The sequence below is a fragment of the Polistes dominula genome, unplaced genomic scaffold, assembly GCF_049000335.1.
Source record: "Polistes dominula isolate Pdom_NZ unplaced genomic scaffold, Pdom_raw_medaka contig_80, whole genome shotgun sequence".
Classification (NCBI taxonomy): Eukaryota; Metazoa; Arthropoda; class Insecta; order Hymenoptera; family Vespidae; genus Polistes; species Polistes dominula.
The window spans coordinates 2,378,841-2,406,337 of NW_028301111.1; the positions used below are offsets into that span (position 1 = coordinate 2,378,841).

Sequence of the window (27,497 nt, forward strand, 5' to 3'; positions counted from 1 at the left end):
TTTCTCTGCAACATCCACCAAGGGATCCATCTCTCTTTATACTCTGTTGCATCCCCCACCCCTCGTACCACTGCTTCTAACCGATTGGGAGTTAAGAAGAAACCGAAGTGAAAAGAAAGATAGAAAGAGAAATATGTTTAGAGAAAGAAAAAAGATAGAATATATTTAGGAGGGGTAAAGGGGAAGGAGGGGGTGAGGAGAAGGGAGGGAGAGGAAGTCTGACCTCCGTACAACTTTATGGCCGATCGTTAATAGCATTCGCCAGGTTTCGCGGCAAGCGGAATAATAATAACGGCCCGTTTTATGAAATAAAAAGAAAACAAGCTCGTCTTCTTCTTCTTCTTCTTCTTCTTCTTCTTCTTCTTCTTCTTCTTCAGATTCTTATTTTTATTTTTATTTTTATTTTTATTTTTTTTGATCGTATACCACCGGATGTAACTGCAAACAAATCTTCATAATGTTCGTTCATTCTTCAAAAAGACACGTTATTATCTAACTTATTCATTTTATCTTCACGTAATCGATTTTCTATTAAATATCCAACAGAGACAAGTTTCAATTTTCAAAGAAATTTGATTAACGTAACACGTTCGAATAAAAGTAATTTGATTCATCTTTTTTTTTTTTTTTATTATTTTCTTATCTTTTATTTTTGCTTTTTTTTTTTTTTAATCTATCGAATAACACTCAGTGTATGTGTGTATGAAAGAGATAGGAAAAAACCCTTTGTGTTTTTCTGAAATTCGATACTATAATTGAACGTTCACAAAGCGATCATTGAAAAAAAAAAAAAAAATGGAAAAGATTTTTTTTTTTTTGAGGAAAGAATTTTATAAATTCGTTCCTTGAAATACTCAGAAAAACTTTTCTTTAAAAGTGTATAGAAAAGAACTCTTATTATTCCACGAATCGAAAGCACCCCTTCCTTCCTTTTTTTCTTTTTTTTTTTCTCACGTTCATATGTAAGAGAGAGAGAGAGTGTATGTAAATGTGTACGTATGTAAATGGGTATGCACTTTTCTGTAAACCGGACCAAGAAGAGAGAGAGACAGACAGAGATCGCGTACTGGCAAAAATTACGCTTCGCTGAACTTTTCTAAAAGTGCTATTCCTTTCAGTAGGGCAAAAGGGAGAAAGAGAAAGAGAAAGAGAAAGAGAAAGAGAAAGAGAAAGAGAAAGAGAGAGTGAAAGAAAAAGAGTCAAGGGACGTGTTCTAAATATCTAAATGTACAGTGTGTCAAAAGCATACGAAAGCTTTCCGTTTGATCTTCAGTAACTTTTAAACTTTCATTATTTTGATTCTGCCATATACAAAATTCTTCAAACAAATTTTGAAAAACTTTGTTATATATAAAATGTTGTTTTTTAATATAATTCTAAATTATTTAGTAAATTATAACAATAAACAAATTACAATGCAATGACATAAAATGTTAACACACGAAAAGTAAGGTTATGTCGTACGTAAATTGAAGTAATTGAATTGTAATACAGTACCATCTATTGAAAACTTACAGTACTTAAAGATTACAGTACCTAGATAACCTATAAATAATAAATCCTTAAATTAGCAATAAAAATATACAAAATAATCGCGATCAAAACTATCCTATTTACTAAGTTAAACAAAATCATAAAAAATAAAATAAAATACGAAATAAAGACAAATTTTATTAAAAAGACCAAAAAAAAAAAACCAAATATAATACGAAACTAGTTCGCATATAACGAAAAAGAGGGTAGCACTAGCAGCAGCAGATTGACGTTTATTTATTTATTCTTTTTTTTTTTTTTTTTTTTTTTTACTGAATTGACACGAAGTAATCAGCAAATTGGATCGAGTTAATTGATTCTAACGCTAGGCACGAATCGCATCGAGAAAACGAAATGGTAGAAACGTTGATATCCGACGAGAATCGGAGGTCGTCGTTCTGTTAGGAAAGGTGGGGATGAAGTGAAGAGAGGGTGATGGTCGGGTGCAAAAGGAGGGAGGAAGAGGAGGAAGAGGTGGTGGTTGGTTTAGAGGTTCACAAGCATCGTCCTCGTCCTCGTCCTCATCCTGGTCGTTGTGCTACTTTAACTCGCACGAATACGCGAAAACCGATAGGCACGTTCAAACTCTTCCCGCCCACACGTTTCCTCATCCCCTTTTCATCCCCCAATTATTTACATTCCAGCCGTAGAGTACCAAGTTCGTGCTCGCGATTAGCTTCGAGAAAAGCTGGCCACTTTGTCACCGTTAGATAAAGACGCCTCTACCTTTTCTTTTCTTTTTCTTTCTATTCTCATCTTTACTCTACTCTATTCTTCTATCTACTTTTATTCTTGCTTTTTTTTTTTTTTATTCCTTTTACCTTACTTGCTTAGGCGATCACGTGGCTATCGATCGTTTTTTTCCAAATTCCAAAGTTAATCGAGAAAAAGTAAGTCGACCCTTTCTAACCCAATTTCTTCTTTTTTTTTCTTGGGGATGAAAGAAAAAAAATATTTCAGCTACTAAGTTCATGGCTCGTATCTTTTTTTTTTTTTAACACTATGACATCCGGTGGCTCCACATTAGTGCCATGCGAGAAAAAAGTTGAAATAAATGTGTCACATTTGTTATAAATAATATTAAATTCTTCATTATATGATTTCATAATTACATACGTTTGTAGAATTTATTAAAGGATAACAAAAAAAAAAAAGAGAGAGAGAAAAACAAAAGAACAAAGAGGGATAGAATATTGCTTCGTTAGTTAGAGTCATTTTTCAATGTTTTTTTTTTTTTTTTTTCTACCTTCTCGTTTAACATCACGTACATCGATAAAACCGAAAACGATAAAACGTCGAGAATGGTCCAGAGCTATTAAAAATGGCACTCATTTTTTGACGTGCCGAGTTTCTCGCATTCCACATGAACGTATGCACATGTGTACGTTTCTCTATTTGTGTTTGTAAGTGTGTATGTGTATCTATCGAGTTACGTGAAATTGGTCTCTACTAACACACGAAGAAATTTTGAGTAGATGCTTTTAAAACTTCGAGGTAAAAAGAAAGAGAGAAAAAGAGAGAATGAGAGAAAGAGAGAAAGTATGCGGTCGTAATAATAGAACAGCGAGAGTTTGCTTTTACTTCTTCTATTATTTTTTTTTTGCACAAGTGAAACTACTTTTAAAAAGAGTAGAGAGAGAATTTTCAACTGAGAGACAAAAAGTGAAAGGTTTTCGAAGAGATCGCGTTATTTGTACGATGACAACGGTGAGGGTATAGAGGAAGGGGTTAGAAACAGGAAAATATCGATCGAGTAAGACTCGTGTCAGATGTCAGGAAAGAAACGAGACAGCTGGCTAGCCTGCAGATACAATTTAAAACTCGATTAGAAAAAAGGCAACAATTTCAGTGATAAGAATGATTAGGAAACATGTTTTAAACTATTCACTATTGCAATAATAATTGAAAAAAGATATGAGAAACATTTGATCTTATTTTTATCATTTGTAAGAATACATTACAATGAAGCTCAATAATAACGCACCCAATTGCGTATCAATTTCATACTACTAGCTTATCATTTATTAGTGTTCCACTAGCGTATTAATGGGGTTCCACCAGCCAACGTATTAATTGCGTTCCACTATTATATCAATGGCGTTTCGACTGTGCTTCAAAATAGCATAGCAAGAATGTCAGAATCAACTAGCAATTAGTCAGTTATGCAATAATTACTAATCCTTGAAATTAATTACTGAAATTACTACGTATACACATTAACTAAACTTGTATGTAAATGATGTGTATAAAAAAAAAAAAACTATATAAAATACAATCGAATTCATATTTGAATTGTTTAATTAACACTAAGTTAACTTAAGGTCTTATATTTTGAAAAGGATTGACAATCGGCTGCCATCTGTCAAGAAATTACCGTAATTTCTATCGATGATGAATAATCATGAATAAAATAATGATAATGATATGCATTATCGATTAGATATTAAATTATTGAATTATTTTTAACAAGATTGTGTTTATCTGTGCAATTCAATAATGTTTTTTAATATTTATTGTTTATATCCTCTTAATTATATTTAAAATATACATGCCCATTTTTATGTAGTTTTTTTTTGTATAGAATGTACTATTGTTTTTAGGCTGTAAGATATAATATTGTAAAATACCATTTTACAATGAATATTTACAACAATATCTCAAGATGTGTAATACTATCATTTATAATGTAAAAATAAATAGAATAAAAATTACGTATCATTTCTACCTACAGTAATATAAAATTGTTTGATGTTTCAAGATTACGTGCGTCTATTTCGCGCAATTTTTTTTTCTTAATATTTATTTTTATTTATTTGTATTTCAAGTAAGGATAAATTCTCGATAGTTATTTTCCCGTTTGACGTTTGTTAGACGTCCGTTATTCGTTTCGTTTTCGTTAAAAGTGAGATTTTTTGTTGTTTCTTTTTAGTATTAAAAAAAAAAAAAAAAAAAGAAAAATACAAAAAGTAATATCCCACAATCAGACATCGTACATACGTGTCACGTATTAGCGAATGAAGCTTGGAGAAACAATTTGCGTAGGAGAGTAAAGAGGTTAAGGGGAATCGAAACATGAGTCCACGGGTGTTAGGAGAATGTCGAGAGGCCTCGGGGTTAATACCTGAACTCTATTAGGGGGTCGAGACACTGTATATATATATATATATATATATACATATATGTATTCGTAGTTGCTTGGAAGCGAACAACTGTATCCAGTTAGCCGAGGAGTTTCAATTTTCACAAGAAAACGATCAAAGTAGTTTATTATGAGGTTTCTATCGTCACGTGGTAATACTACAAATTGCTTAAACATTTATTTTATACATGCATATATATAAGATAAAATATCGGTATATCTGTTTCTTTTTATTTATTTTATTTTATTTTTTTTTTAATCTAACGTGTTTATTTGAACGATCATTTTTTGGTTGGAATTAATTACTTGGTTAAAGGAAAACAAAAAACACGATAAAATATTTATTTAGTATTCTATGATGAAAAGTAATAACCGTTGTATAAATAAAGATTATTTTATCGATAATATTTATTTTATTATCGATTGCGATGGTAAATTAATACACCATTCGATATATATATATATATTTGTTGATTTTCTTCGAGTAATTTGAACAATAACAAATCTCTTATAACATTTTTATTATTATTATTATTATTATTATTATTATTATTATTATTAACTTGATAAGTTAATACAAACGTTTTATATATTGTAAGTATATTATACTTTGAATTATGTTTACGAGTGCAATAGCAGTGATTCTCGATCTCGGATTAATGCGCGTGAAATTATTTACGATCACTCGTGCGAGTGAAATTGCACGATAAAATTGTTCTCTCGTACGAAGAGAGAGAAGCCCCGTGATCCAATCGGTGAGCTTAATTGCCGCGGTTTTAACGGATCGATATTAACCCACTAACGATGAGAGGAGTCGTCGTGCGTTAACTCTCTCTCTCTCTCTCTCTCTCTCTCTTTATATATATATATATATATTTTTTTTTTAAACTCCATTTTATTTTATTTCACTTTGATTTTTATTTTATTTTATTTTATTTTATTTACTTTACTTTACTTTACTTTTTTATTTCTATTTTTTTTCTATCACTTTCAACCATCGCAATGATATTTAATCAAAGACCCCCATGGATACTTCTACCATCATCCTGGTTTAATCGGTAGCAAACGTTTTTACGAGTATTTCGTAATTACATTTTTTTCTCTTTTACTCTTTCGAATTTTACAGAAAAAGAGAAAAGATTAATACGCGTATAGAATAAATAAAATAATCGTAGATCGAGCAAAAAACACGATAGAATTTAAGTGTGTGTTAATTCGCAACAATGTACACAACATCCCACCACTATCACATTTGTATCCCAATTAACACAGTGATATATTTAATTGTTCGTATCGTAAATTTTATTTTGATATATAACAAAATAATAAACAAAACGAAAATTGTAAAAAAAAAAAAAATACATATATTCAATTTATTATATTAAATTTACAAAAAAAATTATTTCGCGTAGACGTGAATGAATAATCAGTCAACGTGTTATTAATTATTTTCGATTACTTAGTTGGGTGATGTGGGTGGTGTAGAGGGGAAGGGGAGGGGAGGGAGTGGGGGAGGAGTATTAAGTTAGATTGCATACGATGAAAAGGAATTCTTATCAAAGGTCAGCATTTTATAGGGCAACGAGCGTGACGTTGCTTAAATGAATAAAAGATCGACGATGAATACGAGAGGATCGCATTAGTAAGCGGATAAAATTCAAGCACGTAGCATAACTTATTTATATTCGTACAACGCGGCGGCGCCCACCGATGTTTCTTTCCCCCTTTTTTTTTTCTTTCCCTTTTATTTTTATTTATTTCATCATCATCTTTTTCTTCTTCTTCTTCTTCTTCTTCTTCTTCTGCTCCCCCTCATTAACATTATTTATTTTTTGTCTGACGCGTTTTTGTGTTGTTTCTTTTGAAGTCACATTTTTAATAGCAAGTTTAGGAAGATTCACTCAAAAAAAAAAAGTTTTATAGAGAATAAATATATATATGTCAACTTATTTAAGGTTTAATTATTTTATCTTATTTTATTTTTATTTTCTTTATTCGTGTCACCATCTTCGTACTTCGATTCAATTTGCATTTATATTGTATTAATTTAAAAGAAACGTGGTGGTCTGTAAATAAAAAAACAAAAAAAAAAAAAGAAAAGAAAAAAGTGATAGGTAAGAAGGAAAATAACAAAAGAATAAAAAAAGAAAAGTAGGTTCGTTCGTGACGGTGCAATAAAGGGAAAGGGAGAAGTAATAGACACGGTAACAAGGGACCAGTTTATCCCGCCTTGTGTTGTTGTCTTCAATTTTCTAAATTACGCCCACCATGAAAAGTTCGCGGAAAAAGAACGGTGTGGCGAGTAAAAAAAAAAAAAAAAAAAATACCATTGAGTGAACAAAAAAACTAATTTTATCTATTTCTTATTTTATATTTTATTCATCTATTAATGCAATTTGTAATTCAATTCGTAATGCAATTTGTAATATAAATATAATTTCGTCGTTTTACGTGATAAAGAAGTATATTTATAATTTTGTTATGAAATATGATATATATATGATATATATATATATATATATATATATATATGAGTAATAAACCTGATACTTTAATATAAAATAAATCTACCCTTTTCTTAATGGGAAACTATCTTCGTATTTTGAAATTTGCTTTGGTACATTTTACCTTAGCAATAAGTCTTTCCCAGTTTTCCTGCGTGATTACCGTATAGAGCACAAAGTTGCAAGAAATGAGAGCTCGTTACATTTCGGCCAGCCATCGTAAAGCACACAACATAGACATACACACACACACACATATATGTAAACCATACGTATACAATAATACTCACAAACACATACACCACGACATTGCAGTCAAATAGAAAATGACCACCACCATAACCACCATCACTACCACACCCAACTTTTATTTTCCTCTCTTTTATCTTCCTTCCTTACGAAAAAGACACACCCACCTTTCCCTCCTTCTTTCCTCATCAACTCACTTAACACACACACAAACGTAAATGCAAGTATCAAATTTCTTTTTATTTTCTATCATAGACTTTTTGGTAGTTTTTTTTTTTTTTTTTTATTATCTTCCTTTGAACGCCTTCATTTCCATCCTGCTATTTAAGTTGCAAAAATATTTGTGGGGGCACAGAAACATCCACACCGTCTGTGGATTACGATGCACGTGAATGCGATAGTTGACCAACCCCCATTTCATTTTTTTACTTTATCCTTATATTTCTACTTTATTAAATTGCATCATTTTTATTGCTTCTTTATTTTTTTTAAATTTCATTTAAAAAGAAAAAAAGAAAGCTGATTGTACGAGTTTATTATAGAAAAAAAAAAAAAAAAGAAACCGGACATTACAAACGATTCAATATATTTTTTCATAAGAAGATCAAACGAAAGGAACAAGAAGAATTGAGAGAACGATGAGATCAAAGAACAAACGGCTATTTAAATCCCAGTGCAATTAGAGTCAGCTTTGTTATACCAATACAAGAGAAAGAGAATCAAGAGAGAGAGAGAGAGAGAGAGAGAGAGAGAGAGAAAGAGAAATATCATACGCGTATTTTGCTTTTATTCCATTACATATATATAGATATAGATTACTTTATGAAAAACATTGCTTGATATAACCGTATAATTTGTATAAAATTAATTATATTATTAACTCATGCGAAAGATCACATTTACTTCTTTTATATATATATGTCTATTTCATTCTACCTTTCTTTCTTTTTGTTCTTTTTTTTTTTATTTAATCGAGCGAAATAATGATAATAATTAACTAACGAGTATTTGTTAACAAAGTGAAATTAATTCTATATACCTTTAGTAAAATAAATGAACAATATAATAATAGCATTTTGAAGTATCATATTTTATACGATAATAATATTGTTCTTTTAGAATATCACAAAAGAATATCACGTGGTCGAATTAAAATATGTTTAATATCAATGATCTGTAATATGCATTCTAAAGAGTTTAGTGAGTGCTTGGGGTTGAATTGGAGAAAATTAAATTGTGATTATTTATTTAATTTTTGTTTTGTTTATCAAGGGCGAGGCATATTAACACAAGTCAAGAATAGATGCACTTCCTAGGGTATATGGTCAGAGTTAAACTCGTTAGTTAACGGTACTGCCGATCTAGTCTTCGTACACGTGATACATAGAAGGTAGAGTCATTTTACATTTACGGAAGCATGGGGTTACGTGTGGAGAGAGAGAGAGAGAGAGAGAGTGCACGGTAAAAGAGAAGAAGCCTCTCTTCTACGAGTTGAAATATGATCGAAAAAATGTGTTATCCACAAAGAGAGAATACAAGTTGGTTGGTTGGTAGTAGTTGGTAGTGGTTGTTCTTCCGAAAGGTTTATTTTAGTTTTAGCAAAACCCGAATACTACTGTTATATGTGTTAACCCATTCGAAACCACTTACACACCATGTGTTCAAGTATACTGAGCTATTATCAGTTATTTTGAGTAAAATCTTTAAAATATAGATAAAACCAAATGTAGCATTGTAAAGTTAATAATATAATAAAAAAATAAAATGGTTCCTGTGTGAAAGTCGTGTTCTAAAAAAATTGTGGTCTCAAATGGGTTAATGTGAATACCTATTTTTATGTATAATATATAAATATATATATTAAATAATAAAATATATGAATTTTTAGTTATTTAATACTAATCCAATTATAACTTTGAAATATGCATTGACGTAGTTTGAAAAGTATTGGAGATGAGTCAATTCCTATGAATCAAAATTCATTTCGATAGGAAAGAAGAAGAAGTAGAAGTAGTAGTCAACTTGACTCGTTAAACTTTACTTTATGAGAATATAGTATAGAATACGAAATGAAAAGAGAGAAGAGAAGTATGATGATGATGTCAATAATATTTCTTTACAAATTGAGTACTAGTACCTAGTATTCGTAGCAAGTACTATTACCTAGTATTTGTACCAAGTACTAGTACCTAGTATTAGTACTAAGTACTAGTACCTAGTTCCTACATAACTAGAGACCTACATAGCCTTTAAATAATAAATTATTAAATTAGCAACGAAAAATAACAAATAATCGTGATTGAAAAAAATTACATAGAATACAAACAAATTTCATTAACATTAGTTGAACAGATTTTCATTGGAAACCAATAATATGACACTGAATTTTTGTATATAAAGATTTACTAACACTGTAAGAAAATAATTTAATAAACAAATTTTCTGACAAGCAAACAAACCAAATAACCAACCAACCTTACGCAATTATAGTCTTTTAGTATACTATAAAATAAATTAATCATAAAAACTGACGAAAATTTAAATAATAGGTGTGTATATGCATATAATGTTAACTAAACACATGTATTGGTTACAACGATGAGATTTTACAACTAAATGAAAAGTTACTTAAGTTGGTATTAAAGATAAGAAAGGAGACTCTCATAAAATATTCTAACTTTATGGTGTAGGTGGTAATTATTAAGAGAGAAAGAGAGAGAGAGAGAAAGAACCATCTATGAGATCTTCATCATTTCTCATATTATTATCTATCAAGAATCTAAAATCCTATCGCGTTTAATCTACCACCGTGTTCTTGGAGAAGGAAAATAGCCCGCCCACGCGCCCATCAACACCATTACTATCATCCCCACCCTCTCACCCTTACTCTCACCATCATAATTTTATTTTCTTCTCTGATGCATACGACTAGGTACGAGTGCAAAAAAATTGACGGACAAATTAGAAAACCAAAAAAAAAAAACATGTTTCAATCAAACGTATAATAACATCTTTCCTAATTATATATTAATCTTTTTTTAATCTTTTTCATTTTATCTTTTTTTTTAATCTATGAATCGCATTTTAACTTTGAACTCCCTTTCAAAAAAAAAAAATTTATTTTTGAAGATATAAAATCATAATCTAACGTACAATATCACATTCATACTTATGATAAGATATCTCACACGTTCCTATCGATTTCTTAATGAAAATGAAAGATCAAACTCGTTTACAACATGGTAGATCTCGAAATAAAGCGATATATCGTGGATAACGAATGAAGGAAAAGGTTTTTATTTTTTATTTGAATGAATCATCATCGGTGAAACATGATTATCTTTACTAGACGCGTTTAGATCTCTTTTAATAGATTAGAAAAGTACTAAACTGCCGATAGATCGTATTAAACATTCACATATATACATACACATATACCTATTGCATAAGTTGAATGTGTAAAAGCTCCTCTCACGTAAAAGTAAGCTTTCCAACATATGAAGCTCGAGTTGTATGTAGTACCACACCCGTACACATTTATTCTACGAGATTATGCACTTTATTACTATCTTCTTAGCATACCGGTATAATCCGTATCTCTCCTCCTTTACTATTTATTCCTATTTCTCTATTTCTCTAGCACAAAGTACCATCTGCTTTCCGGATTGTTGCTCGTGCCAACCGGTATGCCTTTCTTGGGCCCTTCTTCTTCAGCCTATTCCCATAATACCGGTGAGCGCATAAACATGTTTGCTCAATGGTTTCATTCATTCGTCCCTTTTATCCCTTCTCTCTCTCTCTCTTTCTTTTTCTCTCACACACAGACTTTCTTTCTATTTGTTTCTATTTTGTATTATAATTATATATTAATATTAAATAAAATAATTTGTAGATTATAAATAAATATATTTTTAAATATTAATACTAGGACGTCCGGTGGCTCCACGTTGGTGCCATGCGAAAAACTATCGAGTAAGGGTTATTAATATTTTTTTTTTTTGGAAATTGTAAAATCAATTCTGCATTCCTATCTATTTCTCTTCTTTCTCACTCCCACTCATACAAATGGAAGATCTTCTTATCCAATTTATTTGTATTTTTATTTTATTTTTTTTTAGCTCTTTTTTGGAATAGTCTTCTTCATCTCATTAACCCCACAACCGGCATTCGTTTTATCGCTCATTCGTAATTCTAATCACGGTGTAAAACAACGTTCGGTCCGAACTACCGAAGGCATTCGCGATAAATCGAGCAAGCGAATGGTATCTATAAACTGATCCGCAGATCGGGAAGGGGGGAAGGGGAAAGTGGGGAGAAAGAGGAAAGAGAGGAAGGGAAGGGTTCTTCTCTTCTAATACTATTTACGGCGTTACGGAATCGAATGAACTGTGTCCGGTTTTCTATCCCTCTCTCTCTCTTTTTCTTTTTTTTTTGTACCTTTTTTCTTTCTCTTTCAAGAAGGATAAATGACTAATCCAAGTTTATGCTGAGAAATAAGATTTTTCTTTTCGTCGTTAAATAAACGTTTATTCCACTGTAATTTCTCGCTTTTCTATGTGTGTGTGGTTTTCTTTGCGCTATGTTTATACGAGAGTTAGTTGAAATCTATTTTTTTTTGTTTTATCTTCGTTTTAAAGAAAAATAGATTTGTGTAATTACTTGTGTAATTATTGAAAACGTTTATAGAAAATTTCTTTCTCTTTTTCTTTCTCTCTCTCAAAAAAAAAAAAAAACAAAGAAATAAAAAGACCACAACCTTCGGACAGGTATTACGTTAAATTTGGGAAACATACTATATATATGTCTATTTGTATTTTATGGTAATTTTATGTCGAACACTATTTTACACGTTTAACCGATGAATTCTCGTAAACGATGAAATAGTCAGAATCAGGGTTCCATTTATGTTCCATTTAGAATATATTATATTATAATATACGATATAAATTGTGAATGGAGTATACACATATACACACAGACATGTTTGATATGGACGAGTTTAAATTTGTTGAGTATAAACAAGAAATATATATATATATTTTTTTTTTCAAAATATGTATGTACTTACACGTCTCTTGGTAGAAACGAAAACTACGATAAGGAGAATGGATAATAGAGGGTAATATTTTTTCGAAGGATTGGTGGAATGGGATGGGGGTGAGTTTTCTCTGAACTACGATGACATAACGAGGGTATTTCCTAAAAAAAAAGAAGAAGAATGAAGAAGAGAGGGGATAAGGTAGACACGACAAAGTAGATTCGATGGCACATACCATCGTTCATGGGTGGGGAGGTCTGGTTGAAGGATCGAATGTTCAAGTGGAAACAGAAAACACGAAAGTCGTGTATTAGGAAAAAGAATCGAGAGAGAGAGAGAGAGAGAGAGAGAGAGTGAGAAGGGGATTGAAGATCAAAATAAAGAGAAAACAAATAACTTTATAAAGTGCCTACCAACCTTTCCTAAACCTTTCCCCATCCCCACTTCGTGGATCTCAAAGAAAACGTCGGAGAAATTCGAGGAAACAAGATTCTTGTCGAAGCACGCGAAGGAATCTAGAAACGTAGAAGAAATAAGAAAGAAAGAAAGAGAGAATAGGAAAAAAGTGGGGGTAGGTGGGTGGGTGGTGGAGAGAGAGAGAGAGATAGAAAAGTATAAAAGAAAGGAAAGCACTTCCAACACTCTGATTCAATTGTTCGTTCTCGCGTTTATTCGAGAATAGAAAAGGCGTAAAGAGAAATAAAAAGTAGAAAAAAAGTGACGATGAAAAAAAGATAAGAAGAATTAAAGAAAGAGAAGAAAAAAAACAGATAGCGAAAATGAAAAGAAGAAAAAAATTGCTTAACGCGTAGGTTCAAGGAGGGGGTAAAGAAAAAGAAAAGAAAGAAAGATAGAAAAAAAAACAAAGAAAGATAAAATGATAGATGAAAAATGAAAGAAAGATAAAGAAAACAAAGAAAGCAAGATAAAGAACAAGGAAAGATAGAAAGATAAAAAACAAAACAAAGAAAGATAGAAAGATAGAAAACAAACAAGAAAGAAAGAAAGAAAGAAAACAAAAAAAAAAACTGTAAAGGAAACAAAAAACAGTAAAGTGAAGTTTTGCGATGCACCATTAGGTTTCTCTCTTTTCTCGTGTGCCAGAAAAAGGGCCCTCCCTCTACCCGCCCCCCTCCAAATATCATCGCCATCATTTGTCTTCTAGAAAGCGAGATTTCACTTCGAACAACGCTATTTTACTATTCCACCTGCGTCAACGAAACTTTCATGTTTATGAAATGGCTTGGCATTTCCATCCTGCTACGAAATAACGTGGATGTGTCCTAGTAAGAGAGTAGTAACTGAGAAAAGGGAGAGAAGAAAAGGGAGAGAAGAAAACAGGGTAGGAAAGGGATGAGGATGAAGGGAGAAAGACGAGTAGAGACGACGGTGCATAGAAGTTGAACGTGGAACAGAATGCAAATCTTTCGATATGGAAGACAGCAACCAGTCGTATCCCCACCCCCTACTTCACCCTCTTCCACCATTCTACTCTGCTCTCTCTCTCTAAACGTGGAGAATAACTTGTATGGGAATAAGAAGATCCAAACGTCTCGGCTGGTGAAATCCTTTTCTATGCGATATTGAAATCAAAACAACCCCCACCCCAACTCATACTCTCTCTCTCTCTCTCTCTCTTTCTCTCTGTCTCGTTTTCTCAAGGCCGACATTTTGTGCCTCTTCTTTCCTACCTTCGTTTATTCCCCGTTCAAGTATTTTTCTGGATAAGAAGTATAGAGTTACCCAAACCATTCAACTAACCCCCCACCCACTCACTCACTCACCCACCCATTTCCTTCTTTTTCTTTTTCTACTTTTCTACCTCATCCGAAAAAAAGCTGCAAGGAAGAAGAAGCATGCTGCAAGCAGCCCAGCAACACACACCAATACACATTGAGAAAAGAATTTCTTTTCGAGTGATCGCTATGATATTTTCTTTTATACACACGCAAAGATTGCTACGAAAAATCTTGGCTATTGAAATTGGAACGGCAAAAGCGAACTCTCTCTATGCTTGCTTTTGGTGGGTGGGAAGATGGGATGGGGTGTGGAAGGAGGGGCCAGGATGTATACGAAAATTGTATTGCCTTAGAGTAAAACCGAATTTTATATAATATATATACATTATTTTTTTGTGTCTTTTTTTTTTTAAAAAGATTCCATCCCTTTATTAGATGTAACTGTATAATTTTGGACGATCGTCGAAAAATGGGATTCCAAAAATTGGCTCTACCCAATAGGACCTCTCTAATGCTGTGACATTCAACAAGATTATTTAAATTTTTAGCAAAAAAAAAAAGCAATTGCACATTTAATCACAATGAAACAATCCTAGCGTGTACATGTGTACTTATACGTATACACAAGTAGAGTCAGAAATATAACGCAATTTTGAGTTTAGTATCTTTTTGGTACAAAAAGGAAATGAGAGAGAACAAAAGAAGGGATGAGTAAAGGCAATGGAAGATGGGGTAGAGAGAGGAGTTAGGAGGATTTTCAAGCACAATAGAAACCTTCTCATTTTCTATGATAACTTTTCTCGATAAAATTACTACGGGATGTACTGGTTGAAAGAGTAGTATCATCCCAGTAGCAAGTAACCAGTAACCAGCAGCATCCCCATCTGCTGATCATCAGGCATTGTTCGTAAATTCGTATCCGTTCCGTCAAAATAGGAGGACGCAGTCATAGAGTTATATCCATCTCTGTCTCTCATCATACTATATCATACTACGCGTTTCTAGCTAAAAGTTATTGAACGAAGCAGAAATCTGAACACTGGTTGGTTAGTTGGTTGGTTTAATTGGTTGTTAGTAGAAAACCGACTGAACGTTGTTTGCACTTTAAAACATATACTTTAACTGCATCAATGATAATTCATAATTGGTTTAAATAATATTTAAAGGTTTAGTATAGTTTTTCTCTCAATTTGATTAAATGGTTTTTACTGTAAATTTATCTCTCTCTTTTTTTTTTTATATAAATGCTGATACAGAATTGTACTTTAATTGATGTAATAATACCGATTTTCACTTTATATTACGGTATTATTGATATTTTATAATAAATATTGATCGAATAAATTGCATTCCCCCGCCTTAATTTTGGATCCATCTGATTGTAAGCTCTGGTATATAATATATATAATTTAATAATGAAAATTGATTATTAATCGATTAGGAAAAGTTTCCCCCTCCCCCAATTTCGTTTTACATTAAACGACGAAAATTGATATAGATAAATATATTCCTTTCATTTCGTATTATTATTATTATTAATATTGATAAATCTTTTATCGAAGTGATAAATTATTTTCATAATTATAACGTGGAATGATGATTGAAGTTCGTTTGAATTTTTATTATTATTAAATCCTGTTGAAAACTCTTTCTCTCTCTCTTTCTGTTTCTCTTTTTAACTCTGACGTGTAGTACGAGAGAAAAAAAAAATAGTGAGAAAGAGAGATAGAAATAAATAGTGAAACGGCCCGATCAGGTTGTGAATCGTAAGTAAAGGATCGAGGTACTCGATTGAGCGTGTAAAACGTACGTAAATCCAGTCTTTTACGTCAAACGGTTAGGACGAAAATTACGATGGAGCTAAATTTAAGTGTGACAAATGGGCATAACGGTGACCCCACCGATGAAAGTTCGCCTAACTCGTTAGGAATTATACCTACCTACCTATCTAACACTCGAGTGCAAATCATCTTAGGATTTCTAAAGAATCCACGAGACGTTGGATGAACGAATGAACGAATGAACGAACGAATGCTAACGTCTTCCGGTCAGACACGTATACTTAATTCGAAATAATATTTATTGCTGACCTTTTATCATCTTTTAATAACGAGAATAATTTATTAAAACATATTTTTCTTTTTTTTTGCCATTTCTACTAATTATTATATTTCTTTACAAAATACAAAAAAAAAAAATAAAATCATACGAAATATATAAAATGTTAATTGTCATTTTGGATTGTTGAATAAAACTACTAGGCTTAAGTTAAAAGTTTTTATTTGATTTTTTGTTGTTGTCAAATATTTTGTTCTTTTTAATTATCATAATGATCCCTAACTTTTATGTACATATATTATATATGTATGTATAGTTTGGTGTGTATAGGAAAACTCATAAATGGGAAGGAATATGTTCGAAGAAATATATCGTGGATACAGTTATACACGTCCCTTTTTAAAAATTTACGATAGCAGCCTTATGCCATTTACTAGCAATATCCGTCTAACTTTTCCGTTGGAAAAACAAGAATATTTATCTTGGGTAATGTCAGGATATAGGTACACCATAGAAATAATAATAAGATAAGATAAGAAGATACGTGAATGGAATTGAAAGAAAACTTTCTTGAATCTTGTGAAGTTTTTCAACAAAAATCCTCTATGGATTCATTGAATTGATTAGATAGAAAAAAAAGTAGAGAAAGGGAGATAGAGATAGAGATAGAGAATGAAATAAAATAAAAGAAAAAGAAAAATAAAAGGAATCTTTTCTATTGGGTATTAACTCGGTGAAAGATCAATGTACTTCGTCTCAATCGATCTTCCCCTAAGCTAAGCTTTAAATCTTACAATTAGATACGCCCAGTAGTATTGGCCAATCTTTAGTCATCCGTAATTTAAAACTCGAAAGAGAAGTACAATTTGATTGTACTTATTTTTTTTTTTTGGTACTTATAAAAGTTACAAAAAATTAATATAAGTATTTTAAAAAATGAGAACCAATTTGTATGTATTATTAAAAAAATGTTTAAACATAATTAAACAAATATGTTTTAAGCTTTAAATTTTACAATTAGATACGCCCAGTAGTATTGGTCAATCTTTAGTCATCCGTAATTTAAAACTCCAAAGAGAAGTACAATTTGATTGTATTCATTTTTTTTTGGTACTTATAAAAGTTACAAAAAATTAATATTAGTATTTTTAAAAAGTAGAACCAATTTATATGTATTATTACAAAAATGTTTAAACATAATTAAACAAATATGTTTGTTTTTTAAGTTCAGTTAAATTAGAAAAGTGTATTAAATATAATAAATAAAAGTGTAAAAATTATTAATCAATTATTATTTATTTAATATATTACTTAACAAGTTGTTGAGCGACACGCGAATTCTTAATAATTTAACTGCTAACGTAGTTTATCAGATATATGCCAAAATAGTGGCACTAATTACGTGTGTATGGGAAAAAATGTAAAAAAACTTTGAAATAAGTAATATTATTACAACAAATAAAAATTATATGCCCTGCAAATGTAACGGACTTCACTGAATACACAAATTTTACTGATTCAGAGCAGAAGCAATCCATTGTTTTAAGAAAACAACCCAGAAACCCTATCGCGCTCTTCGCATTTTTTCCCTCCAAACGCAGCAGGGAAATCCCCGTCAGTCATTAGCGCCGCCCGCGGTCACAACGTGAAATTGAACGTCAGTCATTGATGACTGACACTGAGCTTTCCGTAAATACCAAATAATACTTTTAGCCTTTAGGGGATTTCTTTTAAAATTAGCATGGCGTTTAACATATTAATTATTATAATCATTTCAATAATTAATTGGAAATATTAAACTTTTAAATATATTTTATATTTAATGGAAAAAAAAAATCATATAATAGAAGCTGACACGAGAGATAAAGACACACATATAAAATAATAATAATATTATTAATTATATATGAAATAAAAATTAAAAAAAAAAGTAAGAGAAAGAGAGAGAGAGAGAGAGAGAGAGAGAGAAATATCGTGAAAGATAAAGTAGTTTTCTTGAAGAAATCCATTCCGAATGAAATGTAGTAAAAGTATAAAAGAAGGCGTTAATGAAGCGGATAGAAACTCAGGGAGGGTTTCGTTTCTCGGTCACGAACTAAAGAAGAAAAAAGTAGAAAAAAAAAAAGAGAAAAGGAAAAAATGTTGTAGGAGCTCTTTCTCGGACAGGAAAAGTAAGAGAAGGGGATGGAAAGGGAAAGAGAAAGAAGGCGCGTGCGAGAAAACTATAAATCTTTGTGGGTAGCGACTTCCGCTTCTGAATCGCGGATATTCGCATGATTTATCGTACTGAGATGATATCGGGGAAAGGGATAAAGAGAAAGATTTTTGTTTCTTTTTTTTTTTTTTTTGAGAGAGAGAAAAAGAAGGAAGGGTGGAATAGTGTATTCATTCTTACGTTATTTGCCATTCCTTATATATATATTTACAGTTTTATTGTATAATACGTTTTTTGTAATATATAAGAAATGTATTATGTATACATGAATAGAATTTGTAAATAAATTTTGTAATTTGTTTTTTAAATCACTTTTATTATTTTTGTATCAATTATGCGATAGACGATTGTTGTTTAATATTTTTTTGGTTGCTTTGATAATTATTAAATTTTAAAGCACGTTGTCATTGGTTTAGTATTAGTTTATTTATTTAAAAAAAAATACTGCTTAGATAAATTTGCATATATTATTTGATTAAATGGTTTTCATATTAAAGAATTGTTGTTGTTTGTTAGTGGACAAAGAACGTTTAGAAATATTTGAGGATCAATTGAAAATAGGAAGCAGAGAAGATTAAACGTTTTCTCTCTTTCCTTTACACATTTACCTATCTACCTATCTACCGTCGTTACTCTTGCGAATTTCCAGTTCCAAATTTAATTAACCCATAAAACATTTCCGGTTTTAATGAAACGCGTAAACACACGGTCCCTGTAAATTTTAAACCCTCCCCAATTTTTTTCTTTTTTTTTCTTCCCTCATAACAGACGCATTTGAAACATCGATGAAATTCTTCGAATAACGATTTTCAACCTACGGTGAACGATTTGCGATTGTAAAATATAAAAAGAAATAAACAAACGAAAAAACACACACACGTTTTAAAAACAAAAATAAAACGTACACGTGTGCATGTTTTTATTTTTAATCAAAAAATGCAATAGGAACGAGACGGGATGACGTTATTTGAACCCCCGTTCCTCTTTCATCCCCATCCCACGGAAAAGAATCTTAGCGGTCAATTATACGTTCGATAGGAAATAGTCGATTTGAAATGACGTTTACCGGAAAACTAGAACAAACTTTGGGAATGATGCCAATCGTAGCAACAGCAAGCTATTCTCGAGTATCGAAATAACGTATTGCCTCAATACGAATTGTAAGAATAGTGATTCTAAAAATATACTTGTATATATATAGAAAGAGATAGATAGACATTTTTATTTTTATATTTCTTTTACCTAAATTTAACAGAATCAAAATGTAGATTGGTTGAAAACGATATTTTTAAGATTAGAAATAAAAGAAATAAAAAGAAAAATTAATCAAAAATTTAATTAAAAAATATTTTTTAAAAAAATATCGTACTTGCGCGATAATTTCAAAATGGCACCAGAGTGGAGCCGCCGGCACTTACCTTATAATTTTTGCATGGCACTAACGTGAAGCTACTTAGCACTAACCCAAAAGTGTTCGCATGGCACCAACGTGGAGCTACGGACACTTACTCGATAATTTTCGCATGGCACCAACGTGGAACCACCGGACGTCATAGTGTTAATTACTATTTAATAATTAAATACTATTGATTAAAAAATAAATTTGCATTCGAACATTTTCTTAAAAGTATACGCTATTATTTTTTTATTTCTACATCTCAAAGATTTACGTACTACTACCACTTAAGTGGGTGGGAGTGGAGGTAGTGGTGGTGGTGTTCGTAGGGGGAGGAGGAATGATAGCCCAATCGGAAGAGAGAAAAAGAAAAAGAGAAGGGGGAATATACATAAATCAAATGAAAAATCCGTATAAAGATATTTAACTGCTGATATCGTAGTTTTTTTTTTTGGTTTCGATTCAGGTGCTTGGTTCTAACGAATACTCGTCTGGTGGTGTGATTGGCCTATCATTCTAGGATAAAAACTATAATTCTTTGGTAAAACTAACGGTATACGAGAAAAATGGAAGATTACCAAAGTATTCTTGATAGTATTAACAAAGTTATTGATTATAATAATATAATACAATATTTATTAATATAATAACAAGAGTTAACACACGAGATCTATAAAATACAAAATCTAAAGTAAACGTTTCTAGGATTTGTTTCTATTATTAGATAGTTCTAGGTAATTTCATAGAAACATTTGTAAATGTTTGAACGTTAACAGTCGAACTAACGTTTTTCACGATCAACGTGGGGCCTATCAACCTATACTCGATGGTAGCATAGGTAAATAATATATATATATATATATATATATATATATATATATATATATATATACATGTATGTAGTTACATATATATATTTATTTATCTATCTATCTATCTATCTATCTAGATATTCCTAGCACGGGCAGCAACTCGTGGAAACCCCCGAACGGTGGGGAAACGAACGCCCACGGGCGTTTCACTGCGGACGGCACACGTTTGTTAGTTAGTTTTGTTTGTTTGTTTATTTATACGTTACATTCATGTAAATCGCGTGTATGTATGTGCATATGTGTTTGTGTTTGCATTTAACCATTTGCCTATCCCTCCCCCAAACCCCATTCAACGATCAACCTATCACACCCAGTCAAGATAACGAGATAGAGAAAACGGGATAGTTATGAACGTATCGTAATTGATTGCATGGAAAATTTCAACCCTTCCATTTACTCCCATTCCCATCCCATACCCCTCCTTCTAAAATATAAAGAAAAAGAAATTGAAATAGAAATTTGTTTCTAATTAAATGAAAAATAAATGACAAATTGGGATAGAAGAAAAATAAGAAGAAATGAAAATTTTTAAATAATTCATTATTTAATATTTATATGCATATGTATATGTATATGTATATGTATGTATATATATATATATATATATATATATATATATATGTAAGACTGGATAAATACGGTACACAAATATTTATCCAAATTAATGAGAGATAATATACGAGGATAAATTATTTACCCGGTATATATGGAATTATAGTTGGAATATTAAATTAATAGGATTATACGAAAGGAGAAAATGGGAAGAGTGGGGGAAAGAAGGGGTGGGGAGGAAACAAAATGAGCTAATGAACGTAATAAAACTGCGCTTTTGCGACTATGTGATACGGTTTGTCGGATGATAATTTGCAAACCCGAAAACCACCACTACTACTAACTTAATCTTTTCTGTGAGTTTTGTAAATTATTTGTCAAAGTGATCATTATCGAAGGTAAAAGAGTAGATTTCACATTTCTCTACTAAATGAATTTTCTCGTTGATTTTCTTTTCTTCATTTTCCTTCCTATTTGCTTACTTGCTTGCTTGTCTATCTATTCGGTTGCCTTCTGCTGTTTTACCAACGTGCCACGAACGGCAAATTAAAACGAGTTGGAGAGAAATTGCACAGTTAGGAGTCTAGTTTCTTTAATTGAATTTCACTTGAATTGAATTGACTGTATAAGTGATATACGTGAAAACGTTCTGAATTTTCTGTTGTTGCTTTTTGGTTTTTTTTTTTTTAAATCTTTTTCTGTTTCCCTTTCTATCTGAGATTCGTTTATTCGTGAAAGATAATTGTCCTCGTTTATATACGTGTGTATGTTTTATACAAAGTAAAGTTTCCATATTATTAATAAAAAATAAACTAATTTTTCTATGACATATAAAAAGAAATCAAATCAACAACAAAACCTGTCTGTGATTTTATTTTCAATAATTTTATTATTATTATTATTACAGGATTAAAAATAAGTACGGATATTTTTAAAGAAATAATTCGAATTCTTAAAAATACAATTAAATAAAAAAAAAAAAAAAAAAAAAAATAGTTTTAAAATGAAATCCCGTTAATGAATCGAATCGTTTATCGTTTAATAGTTGTTAACCAATCTTGTCTTATCAAACAGGGGATAGAAGAGAGAGAGAAAGTTTTCATCGAGTAAAAACAACAAACGTAATTTCTCGATTTTTCTCTCTCTCTCTCTCTTTTTCTCGTTAAGCTTTAACCATTTGTAAAGAAAGAGAGAAAGAGAAAGAAAGAGAGAGTTTAATGGTAGCAAGGGCAAAGGTTATGCAGTCTGATAGTCGAGGAACATAACCGCATTCAAACGGTAATAAACGATAGCACCGGTTAAAGAAAGAGAAAGAAAACTTCGATAGAGCAAAGATTCGCGTTTCTACCTGGTTTATCATGAATTATGGTCGACCGTGCGTAAACGATATTCTATGGTCAGACATAGAATATAGAAGAAAGAGAATAAAAAAAAAAAAAATAAAAAAAAACCAAAAAAAATTGAACGGATCTGAGAGTAAAGGTGCTTTTGCAACGAGTCTTACAATTAGTATAATACCGATCTACCATAAGCGTCGCTTACTTTAACCCCACCATAATAAACACTAATCCCATAGAATGAAGTAGAATTTATTTATCTATTTTCTAACTTACAATATATTATTATCTATTACTTAGATTATCTCGTTTTATTTTTTAATAATGCTTCTTCTTATTTTTCTTATCTTCTTCTTCTTCTTCTTCTTCTTCTTCTTCTCTCTTTCTATCTTATTTGATGGATAATTAGGCTGACCATCTGCTACGAATTATAAACGGCGATGCAAATTACCCGAGTAATTTCCCGTTAGTCTCTTAGCTTTCGGTAATAATGGCAATCAATCATTTGATTCTCTCTCTCTCTCATTCTCTCACTCTCTCTCTCTCTCTGTCTCTCTCTCAGCTCAAGGATGGAAAGCTCGTTCATTCAGTCAGAGGACAGATACGTCGTTAAAAGAACTTAAACAACTTATGGTTGGAAGCATGCGTTAGGTAAAGGTATCTCTCTTTTTATTTTTACTTAGTATGCTTATAGACACAGAACATTTACTTATTTTTATATAGTGTGATTATTAAATCATGAATTTATTTCATAGAAAAACAACCGGAAATAATACTGAAAATGCATGACCCTAATCTCGTTGTTTATATACAAAATGTTGATTTAATATAATTCTAAACTATTTAGTAAAGTATTAGGTTGTGTTTGGAAAGTCGTTTCATTTTTCTTTTGTAAAAATGAACAAAGTTAACTTATACATACACATGCATATTAAATAAATATATATATATATTTTTAGTTTCTTTATCAAAAAGATAGATGAAAAGAATAATAAAAATAAAAATAAAATAAATCAAAAGTGTTTTTAGTTAGTTGCTCGTTGCTCGTTGCATCTCTAGGAAAATTTAAATTTTAATTTGAAATTTTACTTTATTCCTTAGTAATATTCTGCTTCACAGTGATAACACTAGCCACCGATGATTTTACAGAAGGAAAGGAAAAACGAATAATTTATTATTTAAGATAAGCGATAATAACGCGAGAGAAGTGGGCGGTGCTAACGTGCCAAGCACGAGAAAACGAAAACATAAACCTAAACGAAGATGATAATGATGATGATGATGTTGATGAAAAAAAAAAAAAATAATAAAAATAAAAAAGAAGAAAGAACAGAAATGAAAAGATAAAATGAGCAAGTGAGAAAGAGAAATAAAATTTGAAAAAGGAAACATATTGCAGAACGTTCGATGGACGTTCATCGGAACATTGGAACAGATCTGTGTGTTCGAGGTGTAATTATTATAAATATAAGAATAAGAAGAAGAAGAAGAAGAAGAAGAAGAATAAGTGCAAAACTAAAAGATGAGGGGTGGTGTGAGTTATTGCATTTCTGGCCGCCTTTGTCGTGACTAATAATGCCGCTGCATCCGAGCTTGATCGGAGTCGATGGAGGATAATTTATCGTCTTTACGCCCACCACGAAGTATACTAAAGATTAAAGAGTAAGAAAATGAAACAGTAAGAGAGAACGAGAGAGAGTGAGAGAGAGAGAGAGAGAGAGAGAGAGAGACAAACATAGATATAATCGTGGATCATGTGAAAAGGATAGAAAGAAATAAATACAACGAAAGGGGTTTTCTTTCTTCTTTTATACACATGCATATACGTATCTTGTATCTTACACATGTATATATATTTTAATACATATATATATGTATATTGGTAAGAAGAAGAAGAAGTCATGATTCTTCGAAATTTATAAAAAAAATAAAAGATATGAAGAGAGTGTTTTTGTTACGTCCCACTTGAATCGTTCGATTTATCGATCTTTCTTATACGTTTTATTATACATTTATACATTTATATGTATGTGAATATATGTGTGTACTTATATTAAGGTTGGTTTAATAAGCATAGCAATGTTTCATACCTCGTAGAAAATCAAATAGAAATAAGATTTATTAAAATCACCTTCCCTCTCATTCGTAGCTCAAGGCAATAAAGTTAGATAAAGAGGGGTAACTTGCAATTAGGATGATATAGTTGATACAACTATATGTCATATATCTATGTAGTTTATATCATAATAGATATTATAGGAAATTTGTCAATTTATATGTTATGATTTGTATTACTTAAAGATTCTATATATAATTTAAATTTGTATTTATTAATATATTATTATATAATAATTACATATATTATTAGGACTATTATTTAATTAAAGACTATAAAATTGTAATTTAGTTTAATTAATATTTTTTTTTTTTTTTGATAATATTGGAAAGTATTGATTAAAGAAGAATATAAAAAAGGTAAAGTAGTTAATGTACAATTAATTAATTAACATTCATTTAATGCATTTAATATTAAAAAATATATATATATATATATACGTGATATTATAAATTTGTATATTATTATATTAATATAATAATTACATATAATATTATATATATTAATAAGATGAATATATAAAATTATAATTTATTTGAATTGACATTTTTCTAATAACTAGGAAAAATATCGATTAAACAAAAAAGTAAACGTCAATGTATAATTATTTAATTACCATTCATTTAAATGCAATTGAGAGTAAAAAATATATATATATATATGGTATTAAATAACTCGTTTAATATCAGAAAAATAAAGAAAATAAAAATTGTATCGAAATAAAAGAGCAACGAAGTAGATCGTAAATAATTGTTAATGATCCTTTTAAAGAGTCTAATCTATGCTATATATATATATATATATATATAGAACCCGAACGGATGTAATTATTAATTTCTGACGCATAACACGTACTAACGGGGTTTAATACGCGGTTTAAGGAAGCAGTAGTTGATAGAACGTGCCGATCGATTCTTCCTACAAAAAATTGTTACGAAGATCGATGAAAAAAGAAGAAGAAGAAAATAGTAAAAAATAAAAATAAAGAACCAAAAATTATTTTTAAATAAATCAAACAGAAAGAAATGTTAAAAAAAAAAGAGAACAGGGAAAGACAAATATATCATAAGTCCGATAAAAATGTTTCCAACCCCCATATAACTTTTTATACAATATATATATATATATATATATATATATATATATATATATATATATATATATATATATATGTATGTATGAATGGATGTGTGTAAATCCCATTGGTATGGGAAAGATAAAATGAAACAAGCGGTAAATTAACGAAATTGAAAGATACGGAAATTGGCGAGATGAGACAGTACGAGTGAGTAAACCATCTCGATTTTTGTTACTTATTTTAAATATTCCAACCAAGAGAAAGAGAAAGAGAGAAAGAGAGAGAGAGAGAGATAGATACGTCGGGGGAACGATTTCCCCTTTTGCGCGACCATTTCGTTTGTCGTCTGAATTATGGACGTTCCCGTGGGTACGCTAGGATTTTCACAATTTTCTCTATTTTTTTTCTTCTTTTTTTTTTCTTCTTTTCTTTTCTTCTTCTTCTTCTTCATTTTCCCTAGACTGCAACGTGATACTTTTTATATTTTCATTTTTATTTTTATTTTTATTTTTATACATCTCAACCACGAATGACGATAATTCGATAACAAGGGAACCTTTCCTTTCTTTCTTTTTTTTTTTTTTAGAAATAATATATCTAATAATTACGTTTCTCTCGAGTATTACACGACAATCTTATCCATTTGTGAATTTTTCCGTATGAAAAGTATCGAATAAAATTTTAAAATGTTAAAAAAAAACAAAAAAAAAACAGTGAACAAACAGAATCAAAATTACAATGACGTATTTGAAAGGTAAATTTGTTTCCAAACAAAAAAAGTTTGTTAAAAACCGTTCATTTAAAAAATGGGATCATTTTCAATAAGGTTGACAACAATAACAACATGAAAAAAAAATTCCGTTTAGTAGTTTGAATAATTTCTCTCAAAAACAATAACAACAACAACAACAAACAAGAACGACAATTTATCGTAGATCGACATGAAAAGCTGCAACCACACACCGACAGATTGCAAATGAAGCAACACCACCGTACATACATATTACGCAGAGGAAAAGCTGTATACAACCACCACCTTCCCACCCCCCACCCTCATCCCCTATTCTCCTACCCTTCTACTATAAAGTCGTGCTTCGATTTTAACCAAACGATAGATTTAATGCTACACGCGATGCAACGCTAAATAACTCATTCAACGACGTGCATTCACGTATGTGACACACATCCACACACACACAAACACACATATATATATATATATATATATATATATATATATATATATATAATATATTATATATATATTATATAATACATAATACATATAATATATAATATATAATACATATAAAATATATTGTAGAGAGGGTGTATAATTTAGTTAACCCAAAAATTCATTCAAAGTACTGATTAAGTTTACGTTTTAATGCTTTTTTTCTTTCTTGATTCGTTAAATAATTATTAAACGCGTATATAAATTTTAGGTTAATATTAAATTTACAGAGATGTTTCTGTTCAATTTTCAATGAGTTGCATACATTTGTGTTTGAATGAAAGGTTTGAATAGAATATTTACGTATATATTTTATTATTTAACTAAAAACCAACATATGTTTTTTTTTTAAATAATATTTAAAATTTATACAGGTATATATAAAATATATAAGTTATTTTTGATACTATTTTATATAGAAAATGTAAGTTTATGCC

General features: G+C 30.4%; 1 protein-coding gene and 1 long non-coding RNA gene across 3 annotated transcripts in view; one reads left to right on the top strand and one right to left on the bottom strand.

Annotated features, from left to right (window-relative positions):
• The window catches only part of twin (CCR4-NOT transcription complex subunit 6-like twin), a 246,481-nt gene that overhangs the window by 172,182 nt on the left and 46,802 nt on the right, over positions 1 to 27,497 (bottom strand). The gene's annotated exons all lie outside the window — the stretch shown is intronic.
• Positions 21,387 to 24,879, top strand: LOC149031139 (uncharacterized). Its single transcript, XR_016177988.1, has 3 exons — positions 21,387 to 21,651; positions 23,195 to 23,289; positions 23,752 to 24,879. It is a non-coding gene; the product is annotated as an uncharacterized LOC149031139 (long non-coding RNA).